The sequence below is a fragment of the Pogoniulus pusillus genome, chromosome 16 (assembly GCF_015220805.1).
Source record: "Pogoniulus pusillus isolate bPogPus1 chromosome 16, bPogPus1.pri, whole genome shotgun sequence".
NCBI classification, from domain to species: domain Eukaryota; kingdom Metazoa; phylum Chordata; class Aves; order Piciformes; family Lybiidae; genus Pogoniulus; species Pogoniulus pusillus.
The window spans coordinates 21094564-21120107 of record NC_087279.1 but is presented as its reverse complement, the minus strand read 5'-3'; the positions used below and the strand labels follow the sequence as shown (position 1 = coordinate 21120107).

Genomic DNA, 25544 nt, shown 5'->3' with positions numbered 1-25544 from the left:
ATATATACAGCAGAAGTGAAAGGCAGCCATTGAGGTGGATGATATCTGTGTGTTTAGCTGTCACACCTGACAAAGACCAGCTGAGTCAAATGAGGGGCCTCAGTTCAAAGAGATGCATCTATCCTTTTCATGGAATCAACCAGATTGGAAGAGACCTCCAAGATCATCCAGTCCAACCTAGCATCCAACCCTATCCAGTCAACCAGACCATGGCACTAAATGCCTCAGCCAGGCTATTCTTCAACACCTCCAGGGACAGCAACTCCACCACCTCCCTGGGCAGCCCATTCCAATGCCAATCACTCTCTCTGGCAACAGCTTCCTCCTAACATCCAGCCTAGACCTCCCCTGGCACAACTTCACACTCTGTCCTCTTGTTCTGTTACTGCTTGCCTGGCAGAAGAGCCCAACCCCACCTGGCTACAACCTCCCTTCAGGTAGTTGTAGACAGCAACGAGGTCACCTCTGAGCCTCCTCTTCTGCAGTCTTCACACCCCCAGCTCCCTCAGCCTCTCCTCACAGGGTTTGTGCTCCAGGCCCCTCACCAGCTTTGTCACCCTTCTCTGTATGCATCTACAGTCAGATCTGTATAAATCAGCCTCCAGTTACTCCTCTGACCTTCACAGTCACCTGCAAGCTTAGGTGATGATCCTACACCCTGCTCTTCAGGGGTAGTTTAGAGAGAGAGACTTTCCAGGAGCACATCAGAAGCCACAAAGAGCACTCTTGCTATATTACACAGTAAACCATAGTACCATTTCACATCCTGTCTCCTGCTAGTAAGTGCTTACTTGATGTCTAAAACTACACTGAAGTAGTACCCAGTGAAAAAAAAAACCTCAGAGGCATTTGGCAGCTGGTTTGGGTTTTCTTGCACTTCTTTAGGTATCTGCTATGCTGATTTAAATAAAACCACAGTTCCTTCTGCTCTTGCTCTCTCCTAAGGGTTGATAGTTTAGGAGGGACATTGAGATGTTTGAGCATGTCCAGAGAAGGGCGACGAGGCTGGGGAGAGGCCTTGAGCACAGCCCTACGAGGAGAGGCTGAGGGAGCTGGGATTGGTTAGCCTGGAGAAGAGGAGGCTCAGGGGAGACCTTATTGCTGTCTACAGCTACCTGAGGGGTGGTTGTGGCCAGGAGGAGGTTTCTCTCTTCTCTCAGGTGGCCAGCACCAGAACAAGAGGACACAGCCTCAAGCTACACCAGGGGAAATTTAGGCTGGAGGTGAGGAGAAAGTTCTTCCCTGAGAGAGTCATTGGACACTGGAATGGGCTGCCCGGGGAGGTGGTGGAGTCGCCGTCCCTGGAGCTGTTCAAGGCAGGACTGGACGTGGCACTTGGTGCCATGGTCTGGCCTTGAGCTCTGTGGTAAAGGGTTGGACTTGATGATCTGTGAGGTCTCTTCCAACCTTGGTGATACTCTGATACTGTGTGATACTGTGATATCTTTCTCCCTTTTAGCCTCATAAACATTTGGTATGTTGGGATATGTATACACTTCACTGCTTAGGAACATCAAAAGAGATGTTGTGCTCGCATCAGTGATCAGCACTGAGTATCAAGTAGTATTTGGGAATGGATCTGGCATATCCCTCTGTGACTTCTCTGGAAAGTGTGAATGGCATTTAATAAAACAGATTTTCTAGCACACGACAGGCCAGAGCCTTGAAGCAAAAAGTGCTTCTGCCCTGTGCCAATCATTCGGTTTCTTCCAGCTCAGTGATTTATACCATGTAAAATGTTCTTGTATTTAAAACTGGTCCACATTGCCCCTATGGTAAGGTGTCAAATCCCTCACTGAAGCAACATAATAAAAGGGAAAACCTTGAACACTAACCAGAGTTGGATTGTTCATCACTGCATAGGCTGTCTGCTTGCTTCCCTGCAATTATTGACAGCTAGTAAGAATTCGTTGATGAAGTCTTACTTTACATCTTCCTTGGAGAAATAAGAAAGGTGAGGTTTGTTTGTAGGGTTGTGTGTGTGAGGGGTGCTAGTTTGCTTCAAAGACATATACAGCAAATTGTGCCATGGAAGTTGATTGCAAAGTTTACTTTGACTGGTTGGGCTCTTCTGCCAGGCAACCAGCAATAGAACAAGGGGACACAGTCTCAAGTTGTGCCAGGGAGGTCTAGGCTGGATGTTAGGAGGAAGTTGTTGGCAGAGAGAGTGATTGGCATTGGAATGGGCTGCCCAGGGAGGTGGTGGAGTCACTGTCCCTGGAGGTGTTGAAGCAAAGCCTGGATGAGGCACTTAGTGCCATGGTCTGGTTGACTGGACAGGGCTGGGTGCTAGGTTGGACTGGATGGTCTTGGAGGTCTCTTCCAACCTGGTGATTCTATGATTCTATAATTTTGCCTCAATACTTTGGCACAGGAAGCTTAAGTTTCTAGTTTGGTCACCTGTGTGGTGAAAGATAACTTGTCAGTCTGAAGGGATTGTACAGCCATGCAGAAGTTCTCTTGGAAAATCAAGCAAGCCATTAGTGTAGTGAAAGAGAAGTGATAGTTTTTCTTGTTGCAGTTTGATCTACTTGTGGCTTATCTTTCCTCTCTGGGGTCCCTTCAAGCAAGCTTTTGTCTCTAGCTGTATTCCCATCAAATCCACAGCCAATCCAAAGACATTTCTTTACCTTCCCTGCTCCCCTGTGCTTACCTTGCTGTTAGCTCTTGAGTTTTAATTTCATTTCACTTAACACCCTCTTCTTTATGTTATTGCTAGTAACAATAGTCCTGTTGCCTAGTGCACCTGCCAAGCTTAAAATTGCAGTGTAGACAAGATGCATTTGAACTCTAATATCCACTGTGCACTCCAAGAAAGCAGTAATATTCTGTGTCCTCTTTGCTCCAGCTAATGAAATTACAATCAAACCTTACACAACTTAAAATTTAACTAATCAGATATCCAGTAACAAAGATGTTATTTTCTCTTTTCCCCCCAGAATTGCTGTTCACAGGAGATACCATAAACTACTACTTAGCTAAGTGGGAAACACACTTTCCATTTTAGCTTTCCTTTTGCCACAACCCTGAATGCAAACATTGTTCTAGAATCATAGAATCAGCCAGGTTGGAAGAGACCTCCAACATCATCCAGTCCAACCTAGCACCCAGCCCTATCCAGTCAACCAGACCATGGCACCAAGTGCCTCATCCAGTCTTTTCTTGAAGACCTCCAGGGATGGTGCCTCCACCACCTCCCTGGGCAAACACCTCTGTTTCTAAACACCTTCTGAGAGTTTTAATCACACTGCTAGCTACATGACAGAGAAAAGCACCTTATTCTTCCAAGGTCCTATATCCTTTTCCATGGATCCTATTTGTTTTCCATGGAAAAGTAATGCTTGGCACAATATTGTGACATGAAGCAAGTTCAGTTGTGTTTTGCAGTTGTTAATTACCCCTACAAGGTGGATAAGAAGTCTGTGGGGAATTCCTTAAAAGAGAAGTGCTTTGCCCTTGGGATGTGTATTACCATATGGAAAGCAGGCTTATGTTCTTAGTTAATTATCTTTGTTGTTTCAGTTCATTTAAAGGAAATGTAATAATTTGTTGGTGGTTAGTACCTGTGTGTTTTCAAATGGGAAGCTGTTAGAATAATAAAGAACCCAAGGGTATGCTTACAGTACTCCAGAAAGACACTTTAGATTCTTTTTTTTTCCCAAGGCATTAATTTTTCTAAGCACAACTGACAAAAATATTAAACAAAGGTGATATGCAGCATCTTTGGGAGAGTGTTTCACTCTTACCCTTATATATATATATTTTTTTTGCAGCTAGCTTCAAACCTTTCTACTAATAATCATCACATTCCTATTTCTTCTCTCTGCAAGACTGGAATGGAACTGGATTTGATAGCTTCGAGCAACAAAATACCAAAGCAATGATTAAAAGTGGGTAAGGGGATAGTATTTACTCTTGGCTCATGGAAATAGGTGTGAGAAAAGCTCAGTATTATAATAAACAAATGGATATGGTCCTTTCGAACAGATAAGAGCCTGGTGCATGAGGGGCAGGCTGTGGATGTAGTCTGCCTGGACTTCAGCAAAGCCTCTGACACTGTCTGCCACAACAAGCTCCTGGCACAGCTGTCAGCTCATGGCTTAGACAGATTGACTCTGAAATGGGTCAAGAACTGGCTGGAGGGCCAGAGAGGGTGATTAGCATCAGAATGGGCTGCCCAGGGAGGTGATGGAGTTGCTCTCCCTGGAGATGTTGAAGCAAAGACTGGCTGGGGCACTTAGTGGCATGGTCTAGTTGATTGGCTAGGGCTGGGTGCTAGGTTGGCCTGGATGATCTTGGAGGTCTCTTCCAACCTGGTTGATTCTATGATTCTATGAATGGTGCCACATCCAGTTGGCAGATGTCACTAGTGGTGTTCTCCAAGGATCAGTGCTGGGCACAGTCCTTTTGAACATCTTTATTGAAGATCTGGACCAGGAGATTGAGTCCAGCATCAGTGAGTTTGCAGATGACACCAAGCTAGGAGCAGGTGTTGATCTGTTGGAGGATAGGAGAGCCCTGCAGAGGGACCTGGACAGGCTGAATGGGTGGGCAGAGGCCAATGGGAGGAGATTTAACAAGGCCAAGTGGAGGGTTCTGCACTGTGCCCACAACAACCCCAAGCAGTGCTACAGGCTGGGGACAGAGTGGCTGAGAGCAGCCAGGAGGAAAGGGACCTGGGGGGGTGCTGGTAGAGAGTAGCTGAAGATGAGGCAGCAGTGTGCCCACGTGGGCAGGAGACCCAATGGCATCCTGGCCTGGCTCAGGAGCAGTGTGGCCAGCAGGACCAGGGAGGTTCTTCTGCCCCCAGACTCAGCACTGCTCAGGCCACACCTTGAGTGCTGTGTCCAGTTCTGGGCTCCTCAATTCAAGAGAGATGTTGAGGTACTGGACGGTGTCCAGAGAAGGGCAACAAAGCTGGTGAGGGGCCTGGAGCAGAGCCCTGTGAGGAGAGGCTGAGGGAGCTGGGGGTGTGCAGCCTGCAGAAGAGGAGGCTCAGGGCAGAGCTCATTGCTGTCTACAACTACCTGAAGGGAGGCTGTAGCCAGGTGGGGTTGGTCTCTTCTGCCAGGCAACCAGCAACAGAAGAAAAGGACACAGTCTCAAGCTGTGCCGGGGCAGGTCTAGGCTGGATGTTAGGAGGAAGTTGTTGTCAGAGAGAGTGATTGGCATTGGAATGGGCTGCCCAGGGAGGTGATGGAGGCACCATCCCTGGAGGTGTTGAAGCAAAGCCTGGCTGAGGCACTTAGTGCCATAGTTTAGTTGACTGGCTAGGGCTGGGTGCTAGGTTGGTCTGGATGATCTTGGAGGTCTCTTCCAACCTGATTGATTCTGTGATTATTCTACCTGGCTGGAGACAGGATACTGCTTCTCTGCTTCTCTCATGGTAAAACCGAGTTCTTTCTTTTATAAGGTGTTTGGAAGCTCTTTGTTGTTTGGGGGGCAGTGCACAGCCTGTGGAGCTGTGTGGGCAGCCAGAGGTTTGACTTTTCACGTCTGTGGTCGAGCCTCAGGCCACTCTTGTTTTGCTGCTCCTGCTGTAGTTACTGCTGCACAGTTCCCATTATCTTTTGGCAACCCTTGGAAAAGCTTTGGTTTCTATTCTTAAAGGTAAAATTAGGGCAATTCTTTCCTCTCAGTCAAAATCAAATTGCAGTTTATCATTATTAATGATTTGTAGCTTTTGCTAGCCAAGGATTTTTATCAAAGCTTGTGAGACCAAAGGGTGAAATTGAAGAGGTTATTCCACTGATTTCAAGTAGTTGCTTTGGATTTACCTCCATGTGACCGAGAACAAGAAGCATCAGCTGAAGAAAAGAGCAATTATTTCCAACACCCTCAGAAATTAGCAGGTGTACTGTGTTTCTTTCTCTTGAAGAAAACAAAATCAGCTCTAAGCATTTCTGCCTCAAGCATTACCTTAGGAAATCACTGGGATTACCCAAAGTTGAAATCAAGAGTGATTGGGAACTTGCTGCATAGGTCTGACTTTTTTATACCTACTTCACCTGACACTGGGTTGCAATAGAAAGGGTAAACCTCATTTAGGAGAGAAGGAATTGAACAGTTGGCACCTGATGCTTCTATGAACACTCAGTCTCAGACTAAGGTGTTTTGATTTGGAGATAAAGACTGGAGGGGAATTAAGGAATCCCATTCCTTCCTGTGGCACATGCCCTCTTTAGAACATGGTCAGCTCCCCTCTGCTGGGTACTGGGAGAACAAGCAGACCCTTCTTTCAGTGTTCACAGGCATGATTAAACACGTTCAAATGTGTCCTCAAAGGAATTCTCTGGACTTGGAATGGATTTAATCTTAAAAATCCTTACTTAAACTCTCTTCAGATTGCAGTAGTTTTTGACTCTGCTACAGATAGCTTGCTACAGGCATTGAAAGTTAGAGTAGACCGAAAACATCAACCTGAGAGTGTCACCACCTTTGCTAACAAACCAGTCTTGTGTGTATCCTGAGCCATATGTGCTGCCTTTGTCACCTCTAAGCTTGCTTTGTATTCCAGTTAGCCACACAGATCCAGGATGGCACAAGCGTAATTGAGGGCAGGATTTGGTCAGGAGAAGCTTGTCGCTGATGCCACCTCTGCGGTGTGAAGCAGAAAGAGCACAGCTTGACTTTCATATGCCTGAGGTTGAGTTTGCAGAGAGCTGAGCAAACTTGCTCTGGAAATGCCAGCCACTCTCCAGAGGAGAGCTGTGATTTAATTTGGTGAAATGGCTGCTTCTGATGGCATTAACCAGCTCGGGTCAGGCAGCACCGAAACCAGCAGCTCCTTGCAGTCAGCAGCCATTGCCACTAGGAAGCTGTGCCCTGTGCCAAGGCCAGCAGTGCCACTGTGAGATTCTAACTGACCTTTCTGTGGGGACACTTCCTTTCAACATTTGTATGGGCCTTGCTTAATTAGAGTGAGGCTGAGGTGGGGTGAGTGTCACAGTATCATCAAGGCTGGAAGAGACCTCATAGATCATCAAGTCCAACCCTTTACCACAGAGCTCAAGGCCAGACCATGGCACCAAGTGCCACGTCCAGTCCTGCCTTGAACAGCTCCAGGGACGGCGACTCCACCACCTCCCCGGGCAGCCCATTCCAGTGTCCAATGACTCTCTCAGGGAAAAACTTTCTCCTCACCTCCAGCCTAAATTTCCCCTGGTGTAGCTTGAGGCTGTGTCCTCTTGTTCTGGTGCTGGCCACCTGAGTGAAGAGAGCAACCTCCTCCTGGCCACAACTACCCCTCAGGTAGTTGTAGACAGCAAAAAGGTCTTCCCTGAGCCTCCTCTTCTCCAGGCTAACCAATCCCAGCTCCCTCAGCCTCTCCTCCTAGGGCTGTGCTCAAGGCCTCTCCCCAGCCTCGTCGCCCTTCTCTGGACATGCTCAAGCATCTCAATGTCCCTCCTAAACTGGGGGGCCCAGAACTGAACACAGCACTCAAGGTGTGGTCTAACCAGTGCAGAGTACAGGGGCAGAATGATCTCCCTGCTCCTGCTGGCCACACCATTCCTGATGCAGGCCAGGATGCCACTGGCTCTCTTGCCACCTGGGCACACTGCTGGCTCATGTTCAGGTGGGTATCAATCAGCACCCCCAGATCCCTTTCTGTTTGGCTGCTCTCAGCCACTCCGACCCCAGCCTAGCAAAGCATCTCTGGCTAAAGAAGTTTTATTCTACGTTTCTCCCCTCGGGTAATTTGTCACGCCCTGTTATTAATAACATCCAGAAGAAAGGAATGCAAATAGATATTCTGTGGGATGGAGATCTTTCTGCTGTCTTTGGGGAAATGCTTTGGCTGTGTGTGGGAGTATAGATTGCATTTATGTACTTCACATTCCCAAATCCATGCCTGCCTCATCAAACTAGGGTTTTGCTAGACTCGTGGGGCAGGCATGTGACCTCTGTGCCCGAAAATAGACGCATCTGGTTCTGAGATGTGGTTTTCATCTAGTCTTTTAATTAAGTGTCTTTACACCCCAAGAAGCATCCTGGCTTACGTTGGGAAGCTGTTACCTGCATGATTATATTGCTGCTTGATTTCTGTAACATCTACTTTTAAAAAAATCAATTGAATGCAGAATCATTTTCTTCAAGTAATACCGGGTTTGATTCGCACTTGTTACGAGCTCTGATTTGAGGTTGGCTGGTGGTCATTTTATAGTGCTTTCCAGATAAGGTGGCAAGAGATAAATCTGTCTTCTGAGCGGCTATTTTAAGCATCACAGCTACAAATAAGAATGACAGTAGCTTGCAGTTTAGGTCATTTAGTGTATCCTAGCTTATGCGTGATAAAACAAGCACAGGCTGAGGTTAGACACAGCCCTGCCGTTCTGACTTGAAGGGAGCAGCCTGCTTTGGTGCTTTAACTTATCCAAATAGCTGTTAGCCACTGGTTTGGCTAGTTTATAATCCTTTCTTCTCAGTTAGGAGAATGTAAATTTATGGTCAGAAATTATTTTGACCTTTCATTTCTGCATTCCCTGTCAGATGTTTAGTTTGGCTAACATCTCATTTGACCCACAACAACGTAACTAGGAGGGAAGGAAGGGAGAAAATGCACACAGCATGTTCATTTGAGTGCCACCCCAACAGAATGGAATGGAAGATGGGTTGGGTTTACAGCCAGAAGTAGTGCAATAGGAATTTTATTTGCTCCACTATTTCATATTTCTCTCAAGCCAGTGACATGCCAAATGATGCCCAAGTGACAGTTCTGTAGTATAATGCTTCCTCAGAGCAACCCTTCTGCCCAGCATGGCTGCTGCTCCTACATCTCTCCAAATCGTTACTGCTGAAGTCAGATTTTGCAAAGTAGCCTGTTGGAAGTCCAACCGTGGGCAGCTCAGGCTACAGGTTATCACAGCATCATCAGGGTAGGAAGAGACCTCACAGGTCATCAAGTCCAACCCTTTACCACAGAGCTCAAGGCCAGACCATGGCACCAAGTGCCACGTCCAATCCTGCCTTGAACAGCTCCAGGGACGGCGACTCCACCACCTCCCCGGGCAGCCCATTCCAGTGTCCAATGACTCTCTCAGGGAAGAACTTTCTCCTCACCTCCAGCCTAAATTTCCCCTGGCGTAGCTTGAGGCTGTGTCCTCTTGTTCTGGTGCTGGCCACCTGAGAGAAGAGAGCAACCTCCTCCTGGCTACAACCACCCCTCAGGTAGTTGTAGACAGCAATAAGGTCACCCCTGAGCCTCCTCTTCTCCAGGCTAACCAATCCCAGCTCCCTCAGCCTCTCCTCGTAGGGCTGTGCTCAAGGCCTCTCCCCAGCCTTGTTGCCCTTCTCTGGACATGCTCAAGCATCTCAATGTCCCTCCTAAACTGGGGGGCCCAGAACTGAACACAGGACTCAAGGTGTGGTCTAACCAGTGCAGAGTACAGGGGCAGAATGACCTCCCTGCTCATGGTACAGGGGATTAGTTTGAGGTGAAATGTAGTCCTGTGCAGAGATGTAGCAGATATTTGACTGGGAAGGTAGCTATCAACTGTATGCATGGACAACTTAAACATGTTTAATTGCCTAGAGCTAGTAAATAGGCAGTGGATAAGCCTGGTTTTACCCTGCACAGAGCAATCCATTCTGGCTAAGGGTTAAATGAGACTCGGTGTTCTTTGCACTGGCATCACCTGGAGCCTCTTTGTCTGGTATTGGTGGCAGCAGACAGAAGAGGAGGCAATACAGCCTTTGTCAGCTTTGCCCACAATTGAGTTCAAAGAGTGAGCAGGAGAAAATAACTGTCGTTCAAAGACATCAGGCCATTCATCTGTGTGGACTGGTGCAGCGTGGGGATGTCCTTGCTGTGTGCTCGGCTGCCTCTGGCAGCCTGCAGGTTTTTCACTTGAGAGCAAAGAAATCACAGCAGCAGCTCCAGGAATTAACACTTGAAAAGTTGATTCTCCCCACCCCCAACTTGCTTTCTCAGTGGATTGTCTCTAGGAGAGGGAGGATTTAGGACAAAAAGATTTATTGAAGACGTTAAGCTGTATCACTGAAAAATGGGCAGGAAAACATCTCAGCAAGCTGTGTGAGGACCTCGAAGGCCATTTAGCGGGAGAGAAGCTGCAGGGTGTTCTGAGAGTGGAGCACAGAGGAGCTGGAGAAATGCAATGCATTAGACTTTAATGAGCATTACTTGAGACCTTCCTAAAGTATTGATTAACCAGGCATCAGGGATTTTTGAACCTTAAATGCCTGCAAAAGCATGCAGGGTTTGAAAGACTCATCACCACTCCACAGAATAAGAATCAGGGTCTGCGTAAAAGGACTGAATATGACAAAGCCTTTGGTACAGCTATTTCGGGCTACAAAGAGCCTTTGAGTGCTCAACAATAGCACTGGTGTTGGAAGCCCAAGAAGAAAGAACAGAAAAGCCATATATTCTGAACATCAGCTACCTGACATTTATGCTTGGCTAGGAGAGAATGAAAAGATCCAGCTAAAACATGGTGCTGCACACACCCACAAGAAGTCTTTATCTCATTTACATCCTCACCTCCTCTTTGGAAAGACTTTTTAGAAGCTAGGACCATGAGAAAGAAGAGATAAAATTAACAATATCTATGCCTAACATTTTCAGACATCAGTACTTCATGTTCTTGGGGCTGTGGTCACTTCCATAGGCAGGTAGTACTTTACCAGTGGTGCAAATGTGCTCTAATACTTCATGTTCTTAGGGCTGTAATGATTTCCATAGGGAGTGCTTTACCAGAGGTGCAAATGTGCTCCAGTACTTCGTGTTCTTAGGGCTGTGATGATTTCTATAGGCAGGTAGTACTTTACCAGTGGTGCAAATGTGCTCCAGTACTTCATGTTCTTAGGGCTGTGATGGTTTCCATAGGTTGGTAGTACTTTACCAGTGGTGCAAATGTGCTCCAGTACTTCATGTTCTTAGGGCTGTGATGGTTTCCATAGGCAGGTAGTACTTTACCAGTGGTGCAAATGTGCTCCAATACTTCATGTTCTTAGAGTTGTGATGATTTTCACAGGCTAGTAGTACTTTACCAGTGGTGCAAATGTGATGCAATTGTGCCCCATTCTTCACCCAAGGTGGGTGAAGGTCCAACTGCTAGCTGCAAGTCACCATGTCTGATAACGACTAGATGTGCAAAGTAGTTAAAGCAGACTCACTGAAGTGACACTGGGAGAAAGCAATTGTCAGGATTATAAACTTCATGTCCTTGGTATTTGGTGTGTTCCAAAAACTAACCACTTTTGGTTCTCTTCATTCTCAAAAACTTGTAAAAACAATGGAGGTATAATCCAATAATTTAAAGTAAATTGTATGGATTTCTGAACTGCAATATTCAGGAGGTGTATATTTATATATATATATATATTTATGTACACCATACTACACAGGTGGAAAAAGCTACATTGGATGTACAAGAATTACTTGCTAATTAGAAGTCTGGGTTGGAACTAGATGAGCCTTGTGGTCCCTTCCAGCCCTGACTGATTCTATGAGGTCTGACAACTTGGCCAAAGATGACAAGCATCAAAACCAGAGTAACATTATTTGAATGACCAAAATTCTGGTGAACCAGTTGTAGGGGTTTTTTTGTTCACATGACACTTATTCCACCTACAAATGCTCAAGCAGATGGAATAAGACTAAAGAATCATAGAATCAACCAGATTGGAAGAGACCTCTAAGGTCATTCAGTCCAATCTATCACCTAGCCCTATCCAGTCAACTAAACCATGGCACCAAGTGCCCCATCCAGTCTTTTCTTGAACACCTCCAGGAATGGTGACCTGGAATAAAATATTTCCATCATATGAAAAAGAGAGAAATAAAGAAGAAAGGGGAGAAACAAACAACAGCAACAAGAGAGCAATACTAAATTGTAATAAAGGCAACAAAAAAACCTGAAGAAAGCAAAGTAACATCAGCAGTGGGACCTTGACCGCCTGGACAGATGGGCAGAGTCCAAGGGGATGGCATTCAATAGCTCCAAGTGCAGGGTGCTGCACTTTGGCCACAGCAACCCCATGCAGAGATACAGACTGGGGTCGGAGTGGCTGAGAGCAGCCAAACAGAGAGGGATCTGGGGGTACTGATTGATACCCACCTGAACATGAGCCAGCAGTGTGCCCAGGTGGCCAAGAGAGCCAGTGGCATCCTGGCCTGCATCAGGAATGGTGTGGCCAGCAGGAGCAGGGAGGTCATTCTGCCCCTGTACTCTGCACTGCTTAGACCACACCTTGAGTGCTGTGTTCAGTTCTGGGCCCCCCAGTTTAGGAGGGACATTGAGATGCTTGAGCGTGTCCAGAGAAGGGCGACGAGGCTGGGGAGAGGCCTTGAGCACAGCCCTACGAGGAGAGGCTGAGGGAGCTGGGATTGGTTAGCCTGGAGAAGAGGAGGCTCAGGGGAGACCTTATTGCTGTCTACAGCTACGTGAGGGGTGGTTGTGGCCAGGAGGAGGTTGCTCTCTTCTCTCAGGTGGCCAGCACCAGAACGAGAGGACACAGCCTCAGGCTGTGCCAGGGGAGATTTAGGCTGGAGGTGAGGAGAAAGTTCTTCCCTGAGAGAGTCATTGGACACTGGAATGGGCTGCCCGGGGAGGTGGTGGAGTCGCCGTCCCTGGAGCTGTTCAAGGCAGGATTGGACGTGGCACTTGGTGCCATGGTCTGGCCTTGAGCTCTGTGGTAAAGGGTTGGACTTGATGGTCTGTGAGGTCTCTTCCAGGCCCTGATGATACTGTGAACTTGTACTTGACAGTGTGAAACATTGCAAGCCTTGCATGCTTACTTTAACAAAGAGATGTTGGTACAGGGATAATGACCTGGGATGGGCCCAACACCACAATAAATGATGCTGGGATAAAGTGTGATTGAAGCCACAGTTTGCATGATTAAGTATCCTTTTGATCTTTACATAAGCACCAAATTGTCCATTAGTGCAAATCTTGTGGTTATGTTTACTGCTTCTCTAACACTCAGGCAAATCTCATTGCTGGTTGAATCTGGTTGATCTGCTATTTCTCCCCTGATTAATTTGGCCCAAGGTGATTATGGATCTGATTAAAATGTAAGATTTTTGCAGATACCTGCTATGTTATCAGGAAAAGAGGCATAATGTTGATTAATTACCAACTAAGCTAAAGTAATTAAAGGTTGGGTTTTTTTTTTTCTTTCTTTATTAATTCTATCTCTTCAGCACTTCACTGAGTATGCAGGGCTTTACCTTTGGGCAGTTTGCTCAACTGTGGGAAACTGCACAGCATGAGAATGAATGGCCAGTCCAGGAGAGCATTAGTAAAGCATTCCCATACCTCCGTGTGGCTTGCACATGTCTTTTTTCTGGTGTGATTTGCTGGGAAAGAGACTGCAGCTAGGACAGCATTGCTAATGCTGGAGTGTATTTGCAATTAACAGCTTTCACAGCTAACTTACATCCTTATCTTCCTGTGACATTTAAGCACCTGCAGAAGGCACACTTTTTTCCTCTTGGTGTATTCTAGCATGAATGTTATCCTTTAATTGTAAGCAAGCAGAAGTGAATTACTAGCAGCAGAGAAACTTGCCACAGCAAACAGAAAAAAAGGGAAGAGGTATTCAAAAGGTTTCACTTAACAAGGCTTGTTCATCTTTGTAGCAGACCTCCTACGTTTCAGCCGTGCTCACTTTCTCCTGGGAGCTTTTGAATCCATTGTCAGCCTGTACAATTACAAAGAGGAGTGAGGTAAAACCTATGTAGGTGCTAGAAATGTCCTATTACAAATCATCCCTGCCTCAGTAGATTATCTGCATATCCATCCATTGCCAAATGTTCTGAAACCTTTTCATCCTGTCACAATTTTCTTCTCATACTTCTTTAGTGCATTTAGCAACTAGGAAGTTTGCCTGAATAGTGCTGCATAAGAGAAAGTAAATAGAATCATAGAATCAACCAGCTTGGAAGAGACTTCCAAGATCAATCCTTCCAGAGGAGATGGAGGAAAGGTGCAGCAGGCAAAGTATGGCAGTGTCTGGAATGTTGTAATGCAGATTCATTTCCTGCCTAAATAAACAAGTGGCTGAATAGAGGCAGTGAGCAGGACATTTTAGCAGATGATGACATTATTATAACTGTGCCAGTTTGAAGCAGGCTAGAATGTTTTGGTGAGAAGGACTAGAGTGCAGGCTGTGAAAGGAAAACAAGAGTGATGTCTGCTTCCCTCATAGGCTTGCTGAGATGTGTAGGAACAAGAAATAATAACCTAGATAACCACTCTCACTTCTGCTGCTGGCGAGCTCTGAGCTGCATTTTACTCTCGAACCTCACCCCCCATTTCTTTGGCTGATCCACTTTGCCTCCTAGCCCCCTGGCTGAACCTCCATTCTTCCTTGGGGCTGGGGTAAGGTTGAGAGGGGTAGGGGGAAGCTTAGCACAATGGACAAGCAGATAGTTACAATCTAGGCAGCTACAGATAGAAATAGACAAGTTTAAAAGTAATACAGAAACACAACAGCCCTCCCAGAAACCTGACTCCCCAGGAGGGGCTCCCAACCACCTTTCCACCTCCTTTCCACTCCTCTACTTTATCCCAGACTTTGCCTTAAATGCAAGGTGAGTTTGGAGAGTTGGCCAGGGGGGTTAGGAAGCAGAAGGATCAGTCACACAGACAGCAGGTTAGAGAGAGAGAAGTGCAGCCCAAAGCCAGAGAGCAAACTCTATTATCTATGTGTTCTTGTTCTTATCCATCTCAACAAGCCTATGAGTGCAGCAGACACCAGCATTGTTTCCATTTCACAGCCTGTCTTCTAATTCTTCTCACCAGAATATCCCATCTAGGCTCAAACCAGCACAAGGAGACTGAGAGGGGACCTTATCACTCTCTACAACTACCTGAAGGGAAGGTGTAGTCAGGTGGGCAGTGAGGCTCTTCTTCCAGGCAACTGGTGACAGGACAAGAGGGCATGGTCTGAAGCTGCACCAGGGGATCAGAATCATAGAATCAACCAGGTTGGAAGAGACTTCCCACCTCATCCCATCCTACCTATCACCCAGCCCTAGACAATCAACCAGACCATAGCACTAAGTGCCTCAGCCAGGCTTTGCTTGATCACCTCAAGGGACAGCGACTGCACCACCTCCCTGGGCAGCCCATTCCAATGCCAATCACTCTCTCTGCCAACAACTTCCTCCTAACATCCAGCCTAGACCTCCCCTGGCACAACTTGAGACTGTGTCCCCTTGTTCTGTTGCTGATTGCCTGGCAGAAGAGACCAACCCCACCTGGCTACAGCCTCCCTTCAGGTAGTTGTAGAGAGCAAGGTTTTGGTTGGCCATTAGGAAGCATTGCCTCACAGAAAGGAAGATCAGACACTGGAATGGGCTGCCCAGGGAGGTGGTGGAGTCACCATCCTTGGAGGTCTTTAAGAAAAGATTGGATGTGGCACTTGGTGGCATGGTTTAGCTGATGGCATGGTGTTAGGTTGTAGGCTGGACTGGATGATCTCAGAGGTCTTTTCCAGAATTGGTGACTCTGATTCTTTAGCCATTTAAGTTGCTTCCTAAGAAGCAGTAACAGAGCAGCTCAGCATTAAGTACAAGTCTGAATTAGTTATAGCATATAACAGGGTGTAGAAACAAGCAAAATTCTGTAGAGGGAAGTAATTAAAGCATCAGACCTTTACTGGATTCTGTTTATGAGGATGATTTCTGAGCAGGAATCTGGTAGGCCAGAACAGTAAACCTTCCAGTAAATCACCTGCTGGGACTTGTGCTGCCAGTGTTTTAGCAAGGACTAGAGTCTCACAATAGGGGGGGGGAAGAAATAAATTAAAGTCCTATTAATAGTACATTTCAGGGGAGAGGAACAGGTAGGTGGTCAAGTGTTGGTTCAGCTATTTTCCTAGTTAAAAAGTATTGCAAATAACTACAGCTGAGGAAAGAGGCAATCCAAGAACCCTCTATGGAAAATAGGGGTGCTTGGCACATGATACAGGTGTTGAATGTGCCTAGGGTGCTACATGGCATTCATTCAGTCTGGTCTGTACTCTGCTTATGTCAGGGTGAAATTCTTGGGGACAGGGTGGGGGAGAAGCCATTCTGTTTGCTCTTAATTTACTGGATCTACAGAAGCATTTTCAGATCACTAAGTTAAAGCATCACTATGGACACACAGCTAATTTGGGTTGTGGTCCTTTCAGATGCACACTCAGAAAATGTCTGCTAGGACTTCATTCAACAAGAGATACCAGCCAATCATTACAGGATTGCAGATGTTAGGGGTTGGAAGTGACCTCTGGAGATCGAGTCCAACCTCCTTGCCAAAGCAGGACCATAGAATTAGTGCAGGTCGCACAGGAATGCATCCAGGCAGGGCTGGAAAGTCTCCAGGGAAGGAGACTCCATAACCTCTCTGATAAGCTTGTTCCAGTGCTCCATGACCCTTACAGTCAAGAAGTTCTTCCTCATGTTGAGGTGGAACTTCCTGTGCTGTAGTTTATACCCATTGCTCCTTGTCCTATCACAGGGCACAACTGAGAAGAGTTTGTCCCCTCCCTCTTGACCCCCAGCCCTCAGATGTTTGTAATTATTGATTGAAGTTGACTCATTTGTGTGTTTTAATCTGCTGGGATAGTACAAGGAGTAGTATTTCCTAGTGATCAGGTGCTTAATGGTCCTTTCTCACAGTATGATTTTGAGTAGTGTTAACAGGGTAGCAAAATTCCCTTCCTGCTGCTCAGGCTTTGTAGCATTGCAGTTGTGCAGATGTTCTAACTTAACCCTGCTTGTTTCTGTCTCCAAGGTACTATTAGATACATACAAACACCAGAATTGGATGGGTCAAAGTGTTGTTTCAGTGAACCTTGATGGGCTGGGTACATCTCTTCAGTGTAGTTTTTCTTGTGCAGAAACCTAACTCAAAGCCCACTGGTGTCAGCTAAGAGTTATTCTGCGCAAGTAAGGAGTGAGCTGTGTGTGTGTGGAGAAGTGATTCCTGTGTCCAGTCTTGAGCCCCCCAGTTTAGGAGGGACATTGAGATGCTTAAGCGTGTCCAGAGAAGGGCGACGAGGCTGGGGAGAGGCCTTGAGCACAGCCCTACGAGGAGAGGCTGAGGGAGCTGGGATTGGTTAGCCTGGAGAAGAGGAGGCTCAGGGGAGACCTTATTGCTGTCTACAACTACCTGAGGGGTGGTTGTGGCCAGGAGGAGGTTGCTCTCTTCTCTCGGGTGGCCAGCACCAGAACGAGAGGACACAGCCTCAAGCTACACCAGGGGAAATTTAAGCTTGAGGTAAGGAGAAAGTTCTTCCCTGAGAGAGTCATTGGACACTGGAATGGGCTGCCTGGGGAGGTGGTGGAGTCGCCGTCCCTGGAGCTGTTCAAGGCAGGACTGGACGTGGCACTTGGTGCCATGGTCTGGCCTTGAGCTCTGTGGTAAAGGGGTGGACTTGATGATCTGTGAGGTCTCTTCCAACCTTGGTGATACTGTGATACTGTTTGCACATCAAAAAAGTGCCATCAGGTCATGTAGAATCATAGAATCAACCAGGTTGGAAGAGACCTCCAAGATCATTCAGTCCAACCTAGCACCCAGCCCTAACCAGTCAACCAGACCATGGCACTAAGTGCCTCAGGCTCGTCCCCGTTCACAATCAGATTTGCTGTTGCTGTGGTCTTTTGCATGGGTAAAAGCAGTACCTGGTGCCTGTGCACAGCACAACTGGCAGGCAGCCTGTGGGCACAGGGGTTTGTTGCAAAAGAAGGTATTTTCTGCTTGTTTTCAGTTCTTGTTTACTGTAGCATGCTTGAGGCATCATTTCTTCCTCCAGGTGCCCATTTTCTGTGCTGCTGGCATACAGCATGGCAGCTCTGCCAGCGCATGCCTGATTTGTCTTAGGACAGAGTAGTTATTTTCTCATCAAAAGCTAATTCATGTGGATTATTAAGACAATGGATTTGACTTTTCAATGAGTTTATGTCTTTAAGAATAGTTTTCAGAGAATGAGTCAGCCATATGTTAAATCAAATTTAAAATCCATTATGAAACACTGAATCATACTTTATATCTCTGTAATGATAATAAATGATCATCTCTCCCATGTTCCCCTCATTTGTACTACTATTCATCAATCTTGCTAATATCACAAAGATTTATTGAATGAATACTCTTCAAACTATAGCTGCTTTAATATTAATAGCTCCATTTTATGGTATTTCTCTTATGATAATTCCATTTGTGCTTAAGCATGCTGCCTTTAAAAGTAATAATCCTTTGTATAGTGAGATTTAATGAATAGAAAACCAGTAAATCAATAATAAAGCCCTCCTTAATGAGATTTTGTAATTATACCAATACATTACACAATACAGTAAATTTCTGAATGCCCTTCATGTCATACAATCATAGAATCAAGCAGGTTGGAAGAGACCTCCAAGATTATCCAGTCCAACCTAGCACCCAGCCCTAGCCAATCAACCAGACCATGGCACTAAGTGCCTCAGCCAGGCTTTGCTTCAACACCTTCAGGGATGGTGCCTCCACCACCTCCCTGGGCAGCCCATTCCAATGCCAATCACTCTCTCTGGCAACAGCTTCCTCCTAACATCCAGCCTAGATCTCCCCTGGCACAACTTGAGTCTGTGTCCCCTTGTTCTGTTGCTGGTTGCCTGGCAGAAGACCCCAACCCCACCTGGCACTAAGTGCTTCACCCAGTCTTTTCTTGAACCCCTCCAGGGATGGTGACGCCACCACCATATAAGAAAATCACAGAAGTAACAAACAACAGAATGAAAGCTGAGGTAGTACTTGAGGGGAAGAGGTGTTTGAAATACCATTGTGAATACGTACAGCTGAATAAATAAAGTCAGATGATGTTTAGATCTCTCCCAAGATTGTGGTGTGTGATGGGATGTGGTGTGTGTTGTGATGTGTGTTGAGATGTGGTGTATGATGAGATGTGGTGTGTGTTGGGATGTGGTGTGTGATGGGATGTGGTGTGTGATGGGATGGGATGTGTGTTGAGGTGTGTATGATGAGATGTGTATGATGGGATGTGGTGTGTGTTGAGATGTGGTATGTGGTGGGATGTGATGTGTGTTGAGATGTGGTGTATGATAGGATGTGTTGTGTGATGAGATGTGGTGTGTGTTGAGAGATGTATGATGAGATGTGGTGTGTGTTGAGATGTGGTGTGTGTTGAGATATGCATGATGAGATGTGGTGTATGATGGGATGTTGTGTGTGATGGGATGGGATGTGTGTTGAGATGTGTATGATGAGATGTGGTGTGTGATGGGATGTGGTGTGTGTTGAGATATGGTGCATGATGGGATGTGGTGTGTGATGAGATGTGGTGGGATAAGATAGCTCAACTCACTTTAATGTGAAAACCTCTACTTCAGATACACACTGAACATTTCAGCTCTTCTGTTGACACAGAAGTCCTGGATTGTATTTGGGTCATCTCTGGCCTGTCTGTAATGTAAAAACATCTACCTTAGACACACACTGAACATTTCAGCTTTTCTGTTCACACAGAAGTAGCTGGATGTTAGGAGGAAGTTGTTGTCAGAGAGAGTGATTGGCATTGGAATGGGCTGCCCAGGGAGGTGGTGGAGTCACCGTCTCTGGAGGTGTTCAAGCAAAGCCTGGATGAAGCACTTAGTGCCATGGTCTGGTTGATTGGGTAGGGCTGGGTGCTAGGTTGGACTGGATGATCTTGGAGGTCTTTTCCAACCTGGTTGATTCTATGATTCTAAGTCCTGATTGTGTTTGGGTCATCTCTGGTCTGTCTTAGTTTTTGTTCTCCAAACAGGTCTTTCAGTATCTGAAGGGGGCTTACAAAAAAGCTGGGAAGGGACTTTTTAGGCTATTAGGTAGGGACAGGACTAGGGGGAATGGTGCAAAGCTGGAGATGGGTAGGTTCAGACTGGATGTGAAGAGGAAGTTGTTGAGCATGAGAGTGGTGAGAGGCTGGACTGTGTTGCCCGGGGAGGTCTTTGAGACCCCATCCCTGGTGGTGTTTAAGGCCAGGCTGGATGAGGCTGTGGCCAGCCTGCTCTAGGGTAGGGTGTCCCTGGGCATGGCAGGGGGTGTGGAACTAGATGATCCTTGTAGTCCCTTCCAACCCTGACTGATTCTATGATTCTATGAGCATTTGGGGTAACTTTGCTGTATTTCTATGCAGACTGAAAGTAACTGTACAACCTTTTAGTAACCGTGCTGCCAGGTGATGAGAGTGCTGGTGGAGCTGGTTGGTGCAACACCTGTAGCTCAAGCCAATCTGACACAAGGCTCCCTGCTGAATGCTGAGGAATATCACAGTATCACAGTATCACCAAGGTTGGAAGATACCTCATAGATCATCAAGTCCAGCCCTTTACCACAGAGCTCAAGGCTAGACCATGGCACCAAGTGCCACGTCCAGTCCTGCCTTGAACAGCTCCAGGGACGGCGACTCCACCACCTCCCCGGGCAGCCCATTCCAGTGTCCAATGACTCTCTCAGGGAAGAACTTTCTCCTCACCTCCAGCCTAAATCTCCCCTGGCACAGCCTGAGGCTGTGTCCTCTCGTTCTGGTGCTGGCCACCTGAGAGAAGAGAGCAACCTCCTCCTGGCCACAACCACCCCTCAGGTAGTTGTAGACAGCAATAAGGTCACCCCTGAGCCTCCTCTTCTCCAGGCTAACCAATCCCAGCTCCCTCAGCCTCTCCTCGTAGGGCTGTGCTCAAGGCCTCTCCCCAGCCTCGTCGCCCTTCTCTGGACACGCTCAAGCATCTCAGTGTCCCTCCTAAACTGGGGGGCCCAGAATAGCTGCAGCACTCTGAAACCAGGGTGAATGATCTGCTCTGTATTTTGAACTACATAGATGAGTAGCATGTTAAGCTCTTGCATGGTTAGTACAGTTCTCATTTTACATAAATAAGTTGGGTTTAATATCAAAATTGTAGTTTTGAATGAACAGATCTAGTTGCAAACTAGAGAGCTGGAGTTAACTCAGGTGAAGCAGGTGAACTGATAAGCCCAGCTGGTCCAGGGTATTTTCTCTTTGACAAAAGAAATAGGTCTGAGTAAATGAAAAGTGGATCTGCTGGTTCTATTTGGCAGGAGAAGGCCTGGGGCAGAGGGAAGGCAAATCTTCTTTCCTCTTGGGTGCCTGATGTGCAGGGCACCACACTGTCCTCAACCTTGAACCTCTCTCATTAATAACCAAATAAACCCCATAGGGCCCAAATCTATTTCTTGGATTGACTTCTGGTGCAGATGTGGAGAACTATTATTAGAGGTGTGGTTGGCAGATCAAAAGTGCAATTTGCTGTCTTGCCTGAGGTTCTTGTTAAGCTCTCTGCATGGGTGCAGTGGGCTGTACTCACTGACAGCTACTTATCCTTCCAGCTTCAATATTGTTGCTGTGTTGCAGTTTCTGAAGTGTCTGCTCTGGAAGGCCTGTGAACAATGTGTTTCAATAATCCAGCTGAGATGTAATGAAAGCATGAATGATAGCCTAGCTCCCTCCTGAGACAGCCTGACTTGGAACCACACTTACTATCCTCTGCAGGTGTAGGTTTTGTCATGTAGCTAAACTGATAATCAAAAGCTGGGCTGATGTCAAAAGCGACCTCCACGTCGTGAACCTGCAAACCAGGTGCTGTGAAACTTCCTCTAAGGGGAGCTTGTCGCGGAGGGGGATTCTGCCGCCTACGCCGGTTGTAGCGGAGGGGAGAAGTTAATTGATGGGAGAGGATATTTATGCAAATACATATATTTATTAACTCAAATATTTTCAGCTCTTGGCACCCCCAACCACTGAACTTTGATATTAGTATTTGTTCTACACGGTTATGAAGACATTATGGGAATATATCAAACAGTAACTATTATAACAACCAGCAGGCGTTCAAACTATTCACAGTGAGAGTTTTCCCCTCGGCTTAATGCCGCTTGGGGTCATAGAATCATAGAATCAACCAGGTTGGAAGAGACCTCCAAGATCATCCAGTCCAACCTAGCACCCAGCCCTAGCCAGTCAACCAGACCATGGCACTAAGTGCCTCATCCAGGCTTGGCTGGAAGACCTCCAGGGACGGTGCCTCCACCACCTCCCTGGGCAGCCCATTCCAATGCCAATCACTCTGTCTGTGAAGAACTTCCTCCTAACATCCAGCCTATACCTACCCTGGCACAACTTGAGACTGTGTCCCCTTGTTCTATTGCTGGTTGCCTGGGAGAAGAGGCCACGCCCCACCTGGCTACAATGTCCTTTCAGGTAGTTGTAGACAGCAATGGGGTCTGCCCTGAGCCTCCTCTTCTCTAGGCTAAACAACCCCAGCTCAGCAAGGGTGGGCTGAAAGCTGTTTTCTGCTCTGTGGCAGAGGTAATAGAAATTACAGAGGCATTCAAGTATTTACTGACAATTCTGATCAATCAATAATCACCCTCTGGGGCTATGTCACAGCCTATGCCTAGTGTCCAGTTCTCCAGGGTCTCTGCCTGTGCACTTTGAGGCTGAACTCCTCCGGCGTCAGGGAAATGGCAGTCTCTGACCTTGTGCTGCTGATTTCTTCTGGCTGCTCTCTCCAGGGATACGTAGGCAGGATCCCAGGTGCAGAGGCAGGATGCTGTGCAGTCTGAGCACAGGTCTAACGCTGGCTCCTCAGGCTGATTGTGTGCAGACAAATGGGTCTGCTCCTGGCAGCTTGTGGCAATGGCACACACCAGGTAATCATAGAAAGGCAGCCATAGGTGAGCCCTGCAAGTATATACGCAGGCAGGCAGGCAATGTGGGGGAGCAAACACGTGAGCCTGTGCACCCCTATTTATTAAATGTGGGCTGAGAGTCATGGTCTCATTGGCCACTGAAATGACCAATCAGGTTGGCAGTCAGCCAAACCTTACCATACTGGGCAAAAGCCACAGGCCTGGACTCCAAATATGGGAATCACAGGGGTCTAACACTAGGCAGGCACAAGCTGGGCATGTGGGGGCTTACACAATCAGGTGTCCTGGGCAACTGACTTTATAGCACCAGGTCTGCTGTGCCCCTTTGTGCTCGTTTAATATGTTTACCCCTGGTGCAGGCAGAGAAACATGTCCAGACAGGGCAAGTCATAAATAAGCCTACTTTTGGGTCTACAGGCTGCAAAGGATGACGTACAATTCAAAAGATATCAGGCATCAACCAAAACAAGCTCAATATTCCTTAAATCTAATTGCAGGGCATGTTTTTTCTGATACCCACAGCTAAACATCATTTAGGTGTCTCATCAAACAGGAAATTACTTCCCTTGGGTCACTTGTTGTAGGAAAATAAGCTGTGGCCTTATCAGTGTAACAATGGTTTCAAATTATACCTCTCAGTCCTAGTTGCTAATAAAAGCCTAGCAGTGCATAGCAGACACCTGTGCATTTGGGGCTGAAGGTCTCTGTAGCACATTTCTGGAGAGAAAGGAAAGAGAAAAAAACCCCAAAAAGATAAAACTCTCATTCTGCCTTTGTCAGTAGATACAGCAGAGAGGCAGAATGCAATTGGGTGGTGCTCTATGCATGCGGCTCAGAAAACATGATGAGGGTAAGAACCTGGGCAAGAGACTTGAGGCTGAGGTTTGATTCCCTGATCTGTTACAGACTGTTTAACCCTTAAAGCATGGGTTTGATGGGTGGACCACGAGATGGATAAAGAACTGGCTTGATGGCTGCACCCAAAGAGTGGCTGTCAATGGGTCCATGTCCAAGTGGAGGCCAGTGACAAGCAGAGTCCCTCAGGAATCAGTCCTGGGACCAGTCTTGTTCAACATCTTTGTGGGTGCCATGGACAGAGGCATTGTGTGCAACTTTGCTGACAATGCCAAGCTATGTGGTGCAGCAGACACACTGGAGGGAAGGGATGGCATCCAGAGAGACCTGGACAGGCTGGAGAGGTGGGCACAAGCCAACCTCAGGAGGCTCAAAAAGAACAAGTGCAAGGTCCTGCAGCTGGGTCAAGGCAATGCCAAGCACAAATCCAGGCTGGGCAGTGAGTGGCTGGAGAGCAGCCCTGAGGAGAGGGACTTGGGGGTGCTGCTGGATGAGAAACTCAACAGCAGCCAGCAGTGCACTTGCAGCCCAGAAAGCCAAGCAGAGCCTGGGCTGCATCAGGAGAAGTGTGGCCAGCAGGTGGAGGGAGGTGATTCTCCCCCCTCTGCTGTGCTCTGCTGAGACCCCACCTGGAGTACTGCATCCAGTTCTGGAGCCTCCATTACAAGAAGGATGTGGAGATGCTGGAGTGTGTCCAGAGAAGGGCCATGAGGATTCTCAGAGGGCTGTAGCAGCTCTGCTGTGAGCACAGCCTGAAAGAGTTGGGGATGTGCAGTCTGGAGAAGAGGAGGCTCCCAGGTGACCTTCTTGTGGCCTTCCAGTATCTGAAGGGGGACTACAAAAAAGCTGGGGAGGGACTTTTTTAGGCTGTCAGAGAGTGGCAGGACTGAGGGGAATGGAGCAAAGCTGGAGATGGGGAGATTCAGCTTGGATGCAAGGAGGAAATTGTTGAGCATGAGAGTGGTGAGAGGCTGAAATGGGTTGTGGAGGGAGGTGGTTGAGGCCCCATGGCTGGAGGTGTTTAAGGCCAGGCTGGATGAGGCTGTGGGCAGCCTGCTCTAGAGTAGGGTGTCCCTGACCATGGCAGGGGGTTGGAACTAGATGATCCTTGTGGTCCCTTCCAACCCTGACTAATTCTGATTCTAAAGCCTATGCCACTGTTTAGTTCTGTTCTTCTGTTTCCATTGAGATTTTAATGAGCAGGTAACACCAGCCACAGTGTGGCTTTTACCATGGCTGATGTTTTCCACATCTACCATTGATAAACAATAAAAATAATTCCTTACCCTGTTAATCTTCTTGCTTTAGCTGTATGCACTTTCCAGACAAAAATATCATCATAAAAATAGGTATTTTTTTCCCCCTTAAAAAGGCTTATATCTTAGTTCTGCTGTCACTACATTATTTGACTCTGAGGTTTAACTGACCAGCTGAATCCCTAAGAACTGGGACAATGAGATTATGGTATCACAGCAGCAAATGTGTACTATCTGTTGGGTGTTTGTGGGTTGGGGTTTTTCATTGTAAAGCAAAATCTAATGGAGCATTTTGTGTCGGTGACCTTCCAGGAAGCATAGCAAACAATGACTGCCAGTTTCTGAAAGCTGAAAAGCTGCTTCCTTCTCACCAGAAGGAATTTAACAGCATCCAATTCCCCCAAGCTGCTCCACTGTATACCCAAGCACTAAAGCTCCTGACTTGCTCTTTCCACTGGCCTCCCAAGCATCTCTAACTTGGTGAAATCAGACATTTTCGATGACTTCAGCCTCTAGGGCTCTCATATTTTAAGAAATAATCTTCTCCTGCTGGACTTCAGAGCTACCTCCTGGAAATCTCATTCATTTAGCTCAGTATGTATTAAAATTTGGCAATTAATTATCTGCAGTTCTAATCCAGTGAGTTCGTGCAATTAACATCTGGGATTCAGCACATCCTTTTGCTGACTTTTTAATTTAAGGACTTGGAGACAGTAGATCCCCTCTAGGAGAGCTGAAGTAAGTGAAATCTAACCTATATTTGGAATTCCTA

The 25544-nt window shown here is 46.9% G+C and overlaps 1 protein-coding gene across 7 annotated transcripts in view; it reads left to right on the top strand.

Moving 5' to 3' along the window:
* The window catches only part of FHIT (fragile histidine triad diadenosine triphosphatase), a 921710-nt gene that overhangs the window by 564007 nt on the left and 332159 nt on the right, over positions 1–25544 (top strand). The gene's annotated exons all lie outside the window — the stretch shown is intronic.